We start from the raw sequence: 12,083 nt of genomic DNA on the forward strand, positions 1-12,083 counted from the left end.
CCCTAACCAGCACTGATGGGTGACCCCTAACCAACACCGATGGGTGAAGCCTAACCAGCTCTCACAGTCCTGGGTTTGGTTCCAGGAAGCACCTGTCCCCCAGGCTCCCTCGGTCAGTGAGGTGACTGAGACTCCCGGTGGCCACAAGGAGAGGCACAGCCTAGGGGCAATGGAAGCAGTGGCCTCGAGGCAGTGAAATGTCACATGAGCCTGGGCGGCTCCAGCCCCAGAGGGGCCTTCGTCTCTGTAGTGACCCCCACTAGCATGACCAGGCTGTTCCAAGGGGCTCTTCTGTGTTCACCTTCTCGATGCTCTCAGAGCTGATGCTTCCTCCCTGGAGTTTCCCAGTTCAAATGCCTGCGAGCACCTGTTGCCTGTTAACCAGCACCTGTGGCTGCAGAGCGTGGGGCACTGCTGGGGCTACTGGACAAAGTGCAGGTTGGCCGATTTGCATGGAGCTGACAGGGCGTCTGGTCAGCAGGCTCCTGTGGTAGAGAACGTGGTCATCGTCATGAGAACGTGGCCATCATCGTGAGAACGTGGCCATCGTCATGAGAATGTGGCCATTGTCATGAGAACGTGGCCATCGTCGTGAGAACGTGGTCATCATCATGAGAACGTGGCCATCTTCGTGAGAACGTGGTCATCGTAGTGAGAACGTGGTCGTCGTCGTGAGAATGTGGTCGTCGTCATTCAAGGAACAGCCCGAGGCCTCTGCCCTCAGCACCTCGGGAAAGGGCAGGAGGCCAGTTGTCGGAGAAAAAACTGGCTCATCCAAAACACATTTCCCGCTTCTCCGTCCCAAACCCCGACAATACCGAGCTGTTACTCCCAGGAGACGGAAGGAGGGCAGAGCCGTCTCCGCAGCAGTAGCTCGGATATAAGTGCCGATGCAGGCCTTCCGACTCCACACTGTCCTTCCCCAGAGCCAGATGGAGAGGCATGGAGACCTTCCCCACACCCCGTAGAGCGCTCTAAATAGCTCCAACATCTCTCCAATTCAGTAAAGCCTCATTTCAAAAGGATGATGACAAACTCAATGGAACACATAGATCAGTGAAGCTGTATTGAATACAGGCAGTAGGCAGTGAACAGTTTTCTCCCAAAAGCTGACAGCCACTGCCGACCTAAGTCATGCTCCTATCTGAAAAAATTACAAATTAATCCACATCCTATACTTTAAGGGCTGCTCACGAATAGTCACAACTGGTTACGCCACGTCCTTGAATAATGAACTGTTCTTACACCTCTACTCCACATGCTTTCATTCATTGGATTTAATACTCAAATGAACAGGCATGGTATTCAATGTTTAATTTTCTAGGCTGGCCCATATTTCCCACACATAAGGTGTAATGTGTTTAAAGTGCCTATTGCCATACCTGCCGAATGGTAAGCACTCCATAAATGCTAACTCTGACATATGTATGTATTAAACCTTTACGATCTAGATTGTTCGCGTTATTTTTTGTGCTTGGGCTTGTGTTGCTGCCTGCTAGGGTGTAGCTCTGTGCATCGTTCGGTATGATTCTGCTGTCTCCTAGGGTCACAGGAGTGTTGTGTTCTGGGGTGGGCTCCTCCGCTAGTTTTCCAGCTCATCTCCGAAGGTCTGTACAGCCGGTCCCCGAAGTTGTCAGTGCCAGGAGTGGTCTGTGCGCAGTGGGCACCCAGCAAACGCTGCTGGCTGCCGGCGGATTGATTTACTCCCACCTCCCTCCATCCCGTTAGGACACCCATCACTGCAAATAGAAGGACCTCCTTGTCTACATCTCCTCCACCCAGAACAGTCTCCCACATCTCCCTGCATCAGTGACTCTCATTTCAGCCTTTCTTCCCGTCGTTCCTGGATCCAACCCCTTTCCACCCCCAAACTATCATTTCAACTCAGTGTACACATTACTTAGTTTTGGAAAATGTTTCCCCTTTGCTGCCCTGTCGGAATTCGCTGTACCCATTTCTATGGAGCCTCCCAGGATAAATGAGACAATGGCTCCAAGAGCCCCTTGTAAGAAGCAAAGGGCCCCACGCGGACTGTCAGGAAACAACACACACTTTAGACCAGCAGCTGAGTCTCCAGGAAAGAACGCTTCCTCAGCGCGTCTTCCCTGTGAAGCTGTGGGGGTGCGTGTGTTTAAAGGCCTTCCCTGACGATGGGGGGCTGGGGTGGATGAAGCTGGGCATCTGGGTGAGACTCACATGCTGAGGCAGGTCTCGGGAGCCGATGAATTCACAGTCCTCTGCCCGCTTTCGCTTCAGCCTCAGTCTAGGAATAGACACCTGGTTTGAGCAAAAGGAAGGAAGTTCAAAAGAGGTAAAGCAAACTTCTATGCAAACCGTTCTCCCTAGAGCACCAAGCAGGTAGTGCTAAGAGCGAAGGTAACTCACAGCCTCTGGGCGGGTGCTGAGCGGAGCACCAAGGTTAGCGCCTACTTACCCACCTGCCGCTTTTTTATTCATACGAGTCTGGGTTAATTGCAGGATTTCATTGTATTTTCATACATGTAATAATCTAGTTTACCCTGTAAAGGATTCATCTACAATGCAATTAAACAGCCAAGGAGAACAAAATATTAAAATAAGCATGTGTTTAAATAAGATACAATATGTGCAATTAGACATAACACACTCCTGTATCTCAGTGTTTGATTTGCACAATACAAACAGGTCATTTGAGGCCAAGCGGAAACCAGTGGTGAGATGACCTTTAAGCTCCTGCCCAGTGGGAGAGTCCATGATTTTGTGATCTGAGTGAAAAATGAAAACTTCAGAGCACCATGCAGATGTTTACAAGAATCCAGCTGTTTGATGTCAGGTGGACAAGACACCCAGACAACGGACAAAGGCATTCCACTTTCATCCAGATGTTGTTGCACGGTGCTGACTTAGCCTGACACACAGCAGCGTTAAGTGACTTATTCCAGGTGGTGAGAATCTCTGACTCTCCTGGCAGTGGACTTGTTTGGAGGTTTGTCATTTTAGGATCAGTGGCACGGATACTAACAGCTCCTGCCCCACTGACAGCCTCTGGGTCCGTGAGATGACATAGTCAATCAGTTCTCTCCATTCTCCAGCTCTTTGCTCCCCTCTCACTCCCCTCCTCCCCGGCTAAGGTCTGCGTTAACCTGGACTCTGGCCCAAGACAAGGTGGGCTCCTCCGTCACAGGCTGTGCACTGCGGCCCTTGTCTTTGCAGCCGCTTCTGTTCACGGTGATCACTGTCTCTGGTGCATCATTATCGGGGTGGCTATACTGGCGGTGGACTTATTTGGAGGTTTGTCATTTTGGGATCAGTAGCACCGATACTAACAGCTCCTGCCCTACTGACAGCCTCTGGGTCCGTGAGATGAAATAATAGTCAATCAGTTCTCTCCATTCTCCAGCTCTTCGCTCCCCTCTCACTCTCCTCCTCCCCGGCTAAGGTCTGCATTAACCTGGACTCTGGCCCAAGACAAGGTGGGCTCCTCCGTCACAGGCTGTGCACTGCGGCCCTTGTCTTTGCAGCCGCTTCTGTTCACGGTGATCACTGTCTCTGGTGCATCATTATCGGGGCCACATGCTGGTCAGATCAACCGTCTGGGCATTTTAAAGGTTGATTGCAGGATAGACCAGCCGCCAGTCACCCTCCCATGATCAGGCTGCAGAGGACCACTCATCTACATGTGGCTGTGGTGCACGGGCCTGGCTGAGGTGACGGATGCTGGTGAAAAGTTCTGTCCACATCCATAAACCGCACCGCTGCCCTTGATCTGCAGCTGCAGCTTCTGTATGCAGAGCCCGGTGCTGTTTGCAGATCAGCCTCTTGGACTCAGCTTCTTCTGGTTGCCTTGACGCCCAGTGAATTTCCCAGGGCTTGATCAGGCCCATTCCAGGCGCATCTGGTGCCTCTCATGCCCAGATGTCTCAAGCTTGACCATTGGGATTGAAATCGTGCTTCTGCAGCATCTTCCTCTGCAGCCTTTCCTGGCTTCTTTTCCTCCAGCCCCTGTGCCCGCGCCTCCTTTACCATTGCCTCCCTCCAGCTTTTGCTGCTCACGCCCTGCCTGGGTCTGCATAGTGTGGCCTTGGCTGCACTATAAAGGCTGGTTCTAGACCAAACTCCCTACGTGACCTTGAGCAAGACACACCGCCTCCCTGGGCCTCATTGTCCTTATCTTAACATGAGAGCGTTGGCCTGAATCAGGCCTGAGCTCCCTGCCGTTCTAAAATTACATCATCTCTCTAATACTGTAGACTGGCTGCCTTCCAAGGGCTCACTGCTCACATTCTGCCTGGTTCTGCAGGATTTAGGGAGGGAGAGTGAGAAATATTAGGTTCTTGGGCAAACACCGTGAAAAATTATAAATGCATCTGCTACCTTCTCATCTTCATGAGCCCCCTCTTATGTGTGGAATTGAAAACTCAGAGACCTAAACATAGCCATTATGAGAGTTTTGTCACTTCCCTGAATTGCACAGCAAAAACAGAGAAGGGTGCAGGGAAGCTTAGCTTCCTGAGTGCTAGGCAAGCATTGCTCCTTCTGGACCCAGGATGGGGGTGCCTGTGGAGAGAGGCTCTGAACAGGCCAGAGGAAAGGGAGTGAGAGGAGAATGGAGGAAGAGAGGCCTATAGAGACTGAGGGAAGGTGCCTGCGTTGGGGGACGGGGTGGGGATGGGGAAGGGGGCGGAGGAGTGCACAACTGAGCATCCAATCAGCACTTGGTGCTAATTCCAAACAAACATAGCACTTAAACAAAAAGTAAGTTAGCATATGCACAGTGTGCGGAGGCCTCCAGTGTTGAGCCTTCCAGACCAATCATCTGTGATAGGAAGGCCTCCCTATTCCTGGCATGGACGGTCCAGGGCACATCAGGTTCAGTGTGTTCCCTCATTTGTTTCTACAGGTAACTGCAGGTTAATGAGCTCCCAGGGCAGTGTTTTAGAGGTTCAAGGGGTGTTAGTCTAAGGAGGGGCGCCAACGTAGAGAGGAGGGCATTCTCCACCTTATCCTTATGGGAGGGAACCAGTGGAATCTTTGCTGTTGTGGTTGGGATTATTTTTATAATTTAAAACCACCAGCTGATATAGTGATTGACTTTTCTACAACTTTATCTTATCCTAGTGGTTATTAAAAAATCACTTGAGCCCAATGTGGCTGAGTGGTTGAATGTTGACCTATGAAACAGGAGGTCACAGTTTGATTCCCAGTCAGGGCACATGTCCAGGTTGTGGTTTCAATCCCTGTGGAGAGCGGCTACAGTGTTTGGACAGGTTCAAGCCTCGGACTAATGAGAGAGCATGATCCTCTCGTGGCAAAGGACGTGCAAGTCCCAGCACAATTGTAGCCAAAGGTTATAGTTGTAAGCTTGAACTTATGGTACGAACCTGTGGTCCCAGGAGGCTGAGTGATGTGAGCTTGATAGAGTTCAGGTGCATGTAATTGAGTAGATTCGAAATCCACAAGAACATTGTAAACATCTTGATCACACCCTTTTTTGCCTCATGGAATCTGGCTATAAAATAAAGACTTGGCTTGCAGGCCGTGGCACTGTCTCTCTAATCAGAGGGCAGCGTCCTACCTAGCCCCAGCTTTATTCTCTGGTCTGTCTTTTCTAATCCTTCACTGCCCCCTCCTCCTCCCTCAGGTTCACCCATGGCCATGCTGGCACAGCACATATGGTGCCCAAATAGGGACCTGAGCGTCCCAAATTGCCTCTATTTCTTGTATATTTAAGGCCTGTCACCTATGTCGAGGTGTGGGGGGTTCCCATATAGGTGCTGCTCCTAAGTGGGACGTGCACAGGTGGTCTGGGCCATCCCCTTGAGGCTGTGCCAATACCTTCTGGTCAGACACTTTCACAGAGACAGCACCGAGATCTGAGCCGAGCCGGAGAAATGACACACAGACAAACAGGTTAGATGCAAGCGTGCTAGGGGGAGGGACTGAGACATGGAAAACTTACTGAATGTGTTGGGGGTAGGGACTGCTCTCTAATCAGAGGGCAGCGTCCTACCTAGCCCCAGCTTTATTCTCTTGTCTGTCTTTTCTAATCCTTCACCGCCCCCTCCTCCTCCTTCAGGTTCACCCATGGCCATGCTGGTGTGGCACATATGGTGCCCAAATAGGGACCTGAGTGTCCCAAATTGCCTCTATTTCTTGTATATTTAAGGCCCGTCACCTATGTCGAGGTGCGGGGGGTTCCCATATAGGTGCTGCTCCTAAGTGGGACGTGCACAGGTGGTCTGGACCATCCCCTTGAGGCTGTGCCAATACCTTCTGGTCAGACACTTTCACAGAGACAGCACCGAGATCTGAGCCGAGCCGGAGAAATGACACACAAACAGGTTAGATGCAAGCACACAGGGGGTTTATTTACCAGTTCCTGAAGGGTCTCAGGCGCTGGGAAGGATCCACCCGGCGATGCTCGCTGACACACACAAAGGGGTAGACGGCGCCATTGGCTGCTGGCTCTTTCGTCGATCGACAGTTAATTGGGCAGAGTTTCGTGCTGGGAACCGAGACGTGAGCACACACAGACCCTCACGCTCTGGCGACAGGAGAGCTATGCGCTGGAGTGCGACATGCTGCTGGGTCGATCAGACTGTCTGGTTATATACCCCTCTGTAGGCGTGGTCTTCGTTGGTGTGTGTGTTATCAGCGGCTGCCATACGTGGATCCACCCGGGGTCTGTTAATCTATGGGTGTGTACAGGCTTTGGGCGTTCCCATCAGATAGGTTGTTTACCAGTACTAGTGGGGTTACAAGGGTGCATTTTTGGGTCTCACACAGTATTCCTATATCTAACATTAGGTACTATCATAATTACTATAACAGTCCACACAGGGTTACATGCTTTAAGTCTTACATTCTAAGGTCCTAACATTAAGGACCATAATGATTACTATAACACTGAGTATGGGGGAATTGTGATTGTGGGGTGAAAGGATGCTCCCATGAGGCATGTGCAGAAAGCGAAAGTAGGATAGGGAGCAAGGTTTGGTAGCAGCTAGGTGTAAAACATGGGAAATTCAGGATCTCAGGAAAGGGATCTTTAAGACAATGTTCAATGAAGCATTTTTAAATTTCTTAAGTTTTGTCTAAGGACTGTCTGCTGTGGTCTGTGGTTGATGATCTAAAACATGGGAAATTAAGACGGTCCAAATCTGAGGACTATAAAGAAAAACCAGACCCTCCAGAAGGAAATCCAGGGGCACCAGCCTCGCATCAACGACATCTTCGCATCGGCAGCATCTTTCAGAGGAGCCAGAGCATCGTCACCGACAGCAGCAGCCTGAATGCCGAAGCCATCCTGCAGAGGCTCGCTGACCTGTGGCAGCTGTGGGGCCTCCTCATTGAGGAGACAGAGAAGCGGCACCGGTGGCTGGAGGAGGTGCCGGGGACCCAGAGAAGCTCCTTGTCCCTCTGTTCAAAAGACTGAGCGTTGCCCTGATGATAGTGATGCCAAAGAAGAAGATAATGAAGGCTAAGCAAGGGACCGAGGCGACAACATGGGGTCAGCTGAAGAAGCTACCGACTGAGGCCCAGCAGATGGTAGAAAAGCAAGAAGTGGAAGCTACTCCCTCAACCATGTTTCTGGCTATGCTAGCGTTGGTGAGCTGCCAGTTTTCTGTAAAGTCTTGCACAGCCAAATCTGAGGACTCTGAGTAAGATATACTCCAGCAGCAAAAGAAACTTTCATTTTGTAGAAATAAGTCCTGAAAATGTTAACATGTCTGTAGTTTGGTTTTTCTCTTATTGCTGTGCTGCATTGGCATTGTTTTGTTATTGTTTTAGTAATAGCCAGAGTTTTGTTCTCTCTTGTTACTGTATTACATTAACATCACTGTGTTGGTTGTTTTGTTAATAGCCAGAAGTTTGTTCTTGATGTTTTGGTTATGCTGCATAATTTGCCTAGAGCTTTTGATGATGTAAATGAAAGTGTTTAAAAACAGAAAAAAAGGGGGAGATGTGAAGAGCAGCTACAGCATTTGAACAGGTTCAAGCTTCAGACTAATGAGAGGGCATGATCCTCTGGTGGCAAAGCCAAAGGCTATAGTTGTAAGCTTGACCTTATGGTCCGAACTGTGGTCCCAGGAGGCCGAGTGATGGCAGTTGATAGAGTTCAGGTGCATGTAATTGAGTAAGATTTGAAACCTGTGAGAATATTGTAAACATCTTGATCACACCCTTATTTTGCCTTGTGGAATCCAGCTATAAAATAAAGACTTGGCTTGCAGGCCGTGGCACCGTCTCTCTAATCAGAGGACAGCGTCCCACCTAACCCCAACTTTATTCTCTTCTCTGTCTTTTCTAATCCTTCACCGACCCCCGTCAGGTTCACCCATGGCTGTGCTGATGTGCCACAAATCCCCAGTAGGGGGTGTGCAGAAGGCAGCTGATCAATGATTCTCTCTTGTCACTGATGTTTCTATCTCTCTCCCTTTCCCTTCCTCTCTGAAATAAAAAACCAAAACATATTTTTTAAAAAATCACTTGAGATTATTATTGTTGATTTTGGCCTCTAAACTCAGGAATGTTTCTGAAGAAGCAATTTTATTTCTAAATTATATAATAAGATATCAAGTGTGTGTGTGTTGTGTAAGGTTAACACAGGTGAGAAGGGACACCCACCTCTGTTTGGAGCTGCCCAGAGGCATGATCCTGCCTTGGTGAGATGGGCTGTTGTCAAGGGAAAACTGATTCACGGGCCTGCTCACCAGCAACTCCTTTGCCCTCACCTGTCTGCCTGTGTTTCTCTTCCTTCCTTTTCTGATATCCTTTTAAATGCTTCTCCCCTGTAATCCATTGGTTGAGTTTGCTTTAAAACTCTTTCAGCATTCAATTCTTCTTTAAATCAACTTTCTACTCCCAAAGTTTCTGGAAAGCAAGAGGGACTGTCAGAGTGTTTGGAACCAAGATGTTAATACTCAGTGACAAGACAGTCACTAAGATTCCTTAGGATGGGAAATTCCTTGGACTGGATCAGAGATGAGCTGTAGGTAGGAAGAGGTGAGTGGAAGGCCTTGGCAGCAGCTGCTGATCAAGCCAAGGTGAAGACAGAACTGACAGAGATGATTTGAAAGACAACCTGAGTGGCTCCTGGATCAGAAAGGAGCCTCCAAGTGAGAGAACATGGGGCAGGTCTCAGCTGGAGGCGCTTGATGGTCCTTTGATGCATCATCACCTCTTCACTGTTGAGGAGATGGTGGGTCCAGAAAGAAGATGAGGAATCTGGAAAAGTGGGGGCAATCAACCATGCACAATGTTTTTATTGTGTGTTGTGGGGGGGGGGGTTGTTCTGCAATTTTACAGCTTTCGAAGTACAATCACAGATACTATCTCATGTAATTTCCACAATTACCCAGTATAACTGAGTAGTTATAATTAACTCTATTTTGCAGTTCATTAATTCATTCAATATATTCTGAGAGTCTTTTATGCACAAGGCGCTATGCTAGATGCTCAAGCTACTACAACAGACAAGACTACATCAACAGTTGAAAAGTTATTGCAGTGGAGTGTGATTGGTTATGGTTGGGGGAAATAAGGGTGTCAGCAGGAAGACATAATCTGGTCTAGGGAAGTATTTTCAAAAGGAGTGACATTTAAATTAGAACTGAATGGTAGGTAAATAAGGTTGAGCTAGGCGAGGAACAAGGGTTGAAAAATGTACACTTTATGAAAGACCCAGAGACAGGAAAGAGAAGGAAAGCAAGTTGGCTTGGCTCATTCTGGGAACTGCACTAGGATGATCACAGCTATGTAAGGAATGTCAGGGGGTGAATCAGAAGAAATGAGGCCTGAAGAGAGGCAGCAACCAAGCCTTGAAGGACCCTGGAAGCCATGTGAAGGAGGATGAATGAGATATCAAAAGATGACACTGAGTTTTCTCACTTGGGCAGTTGGTGGGTAGCCATGTGATTTTACTGAGGAAGGGAGTCTGAGAGGAAGAACAGGTTTTAAGAAAAAGATGACACACCATGCTTACAACATCCTGCGTTGCTGTCTCCTGGGCAGTTGCAGAAAAGGTCTGGAGCTCAGGAGAGGAGCATGGGCTGAGATGGCAGTGTGGTGGTATTTCCATATGGTTAGTTATTGAAGACAAAGACATGATGACATCGTCCAAGGAGAATAGACACAGAGAGGAGAAACGGCCCAGGATGGAGCATCAAGGAATTCCAAAAGGAGAGAGAGCAGTCGAGGAAGAGAGCCTATAAAGGTGGTTGAGAAGTATATTATTTCTGTTGAGAAAATATGCATTGGAATCAGACAACTCTGGCCATATATTTCTGGGCAAGTTATACCTCTCTGAACCTTGGTTTCTTCCTCTTCAATGGGGCAATATTAATTCCTACACTATAGAACAGTACCTGGAAAGTTTAGCACATCCTGGCACAAAGTAGGCATCAATTAGTTCTAGTTATTATGTTAATTATTTTAATGAAAATAAGAATAATGACAGAGGACGAAGCTAGAGAAATCAGAAGAATATCAGATGAAGACGATGTCATGAAAGCTGAAGGAAGAGTGTTTAGGAAAAGGTGGTCAATAAGGACAAATGTGTTGAGGTCAAAATGAAAAGGCTAAACATGGTCCACTGGGTTTAGCTGTGGGTAGGACACTCATGACCTTTGCAAGATACGTTTCAGTAGGTGGTTCGAGAGGTGAAAGACCTGGAGAGTGTAATTGTGGGAGAAAGGGATGCTCTGAAGAGTCTGGTGCCTTAGCCAAGGCTTTGTGGCCTACAAACTCTGTGATCATATAGTGACCAAAACTTAGAACGTGAGACTCCAAATTTGGTTTTCTTTCCATCTGTAGGCCCCAAGAAGGAGATTTGCCAAGTAAACATGACTCCATGATTTGTGCCAAGTTGACGGAGAAGAGGAAGGAATGAAAAAACAAGAAAGGACGGGGCAGAGAAATGGGAGGATCCAGCAAGAGGGGTAGTTAGGCAGACCCATTCCCTGGAAGGGGAGGAAATCGGATATAAAATCAACAAATATTTATTGAATGCCTATCACATGTCATGAATGTGGGAACTGTTGATGAAACAGAGACATAAGATGTGATTCCTGTTTCTAGGAACAAAACATAAACAGGTGACAGATTTAAGGGCTAAACAGTTGTTAAAAGCAACCACAGAAGAGCTGTCACAGAGCAGTATATGCTTTACTTCAAAGGAACTGTAATACAATGAATGGACCAGCTTCCTCAGGCTTTGCCATGGAAGCTCACCAGTGGAGGTGCAATTCCCACTGCATTTCATGCTGGTGAACTGATCCTGTTTAGCAGGGGCAGGAACTGAGGTCTCTGGGATTTGTGTGGAGAGAATGGGCCTGGGAGAGAAGAGCAAGAAAATGGTCTTTGTGGGGCAAGGCCCAGAACTAGTGGCTGTCCCGTAACTGGGCTGTAGGGATGAGAGCGTTGTTCTCCACCTGGCTGAGTGTGTGTGTGTGTGTGTGTGTGTGTGTGTGTGTGTGTGTGTGTGTGAATGAGACCAAGAGACAAAGAAAGACAGACAAACACAGACACACAGACAGATATAAGATGATGAGACCTCACTCGGTGGGTGTGGCTCAGTGGTTGAGCGTTGACCTATGAAGCCAGAGGTCACAGTTCGATTCCTGGTCTGGGCACATGTCTGGGTTTCGGGCTTCATCCCCAAAGGGGGTGTGCAGGAGGCAGCTGATTTATGTTTCTCTCATCAATGTTTCTCTCTCCCTCTCCTTTCCTCTCTCTCTAAAAATCAATAAAAATATATTTTTTAAAGATGAGATTAAAAAAAGAACAAGGAATACCTGGCATATAGTGGGTACTATGGAACAGAAAATCCAAGGAGACAAAATCCAAAGTATGCAGGAAAAGCTGAAAATGTATTGGGAAACTTGAGTCAAACTCAATGCTGATAATTTTCACCTGTATAAAATTTAGACAAGTTAACTTTTCTGGGCTCCACTTTCTTTGCCAAAAAGACAGGGATAGCAACACCTTTTACCAGGCTGTTATGATACACACACACACACACACACACACACACACACACACACACACACACTAGAGGCCCGATGCACAAAATTCATGCAAGAGTAGGCCTTCCTTCCCCCAGC

At 48.0% G+C, this 12,083-nt stretch overlaps 1 long non-coding RNA gene across 1 annotated transcript; it reads right to left on the reverse strand.

Annotated features, from left to right (window-relative positions):
- Positions 1–6,334: 6,334 nt before the first annotated feature.
- On the reverse strand, positions 6,335–11,882 carry LOC106725227. Its single transcript, XR_001361098.1, has 3 exons — positions 11,873–11,882; positions 10,437–10,447; positions 6,335–6,484 (listed from the first exon to the last, which is right to left on the reverse strand). It is a non-coding gene; the product is annotated as an uncharacterized LOC106725227 (long non-coding RNA).
- Positions 11,883–12,083: the final 201 nt, after the last annotated feature.

This window comes from Myotis brandtii, unplaced genomic scaffold (assembly GCF_000412655.1).
Source record: "Myotis brandtii unplaced genomic scaffold, ASM41265v1 scaffold1460, whole genome shotgun sequence".
Classification (NCBI taxonomy): domain Eukaryota; kingdom Metazoa; phylum Chordata; class Mammalia; order Chiroptera; family Vespertilionidae; genus Myotis; species Myotis brandtii.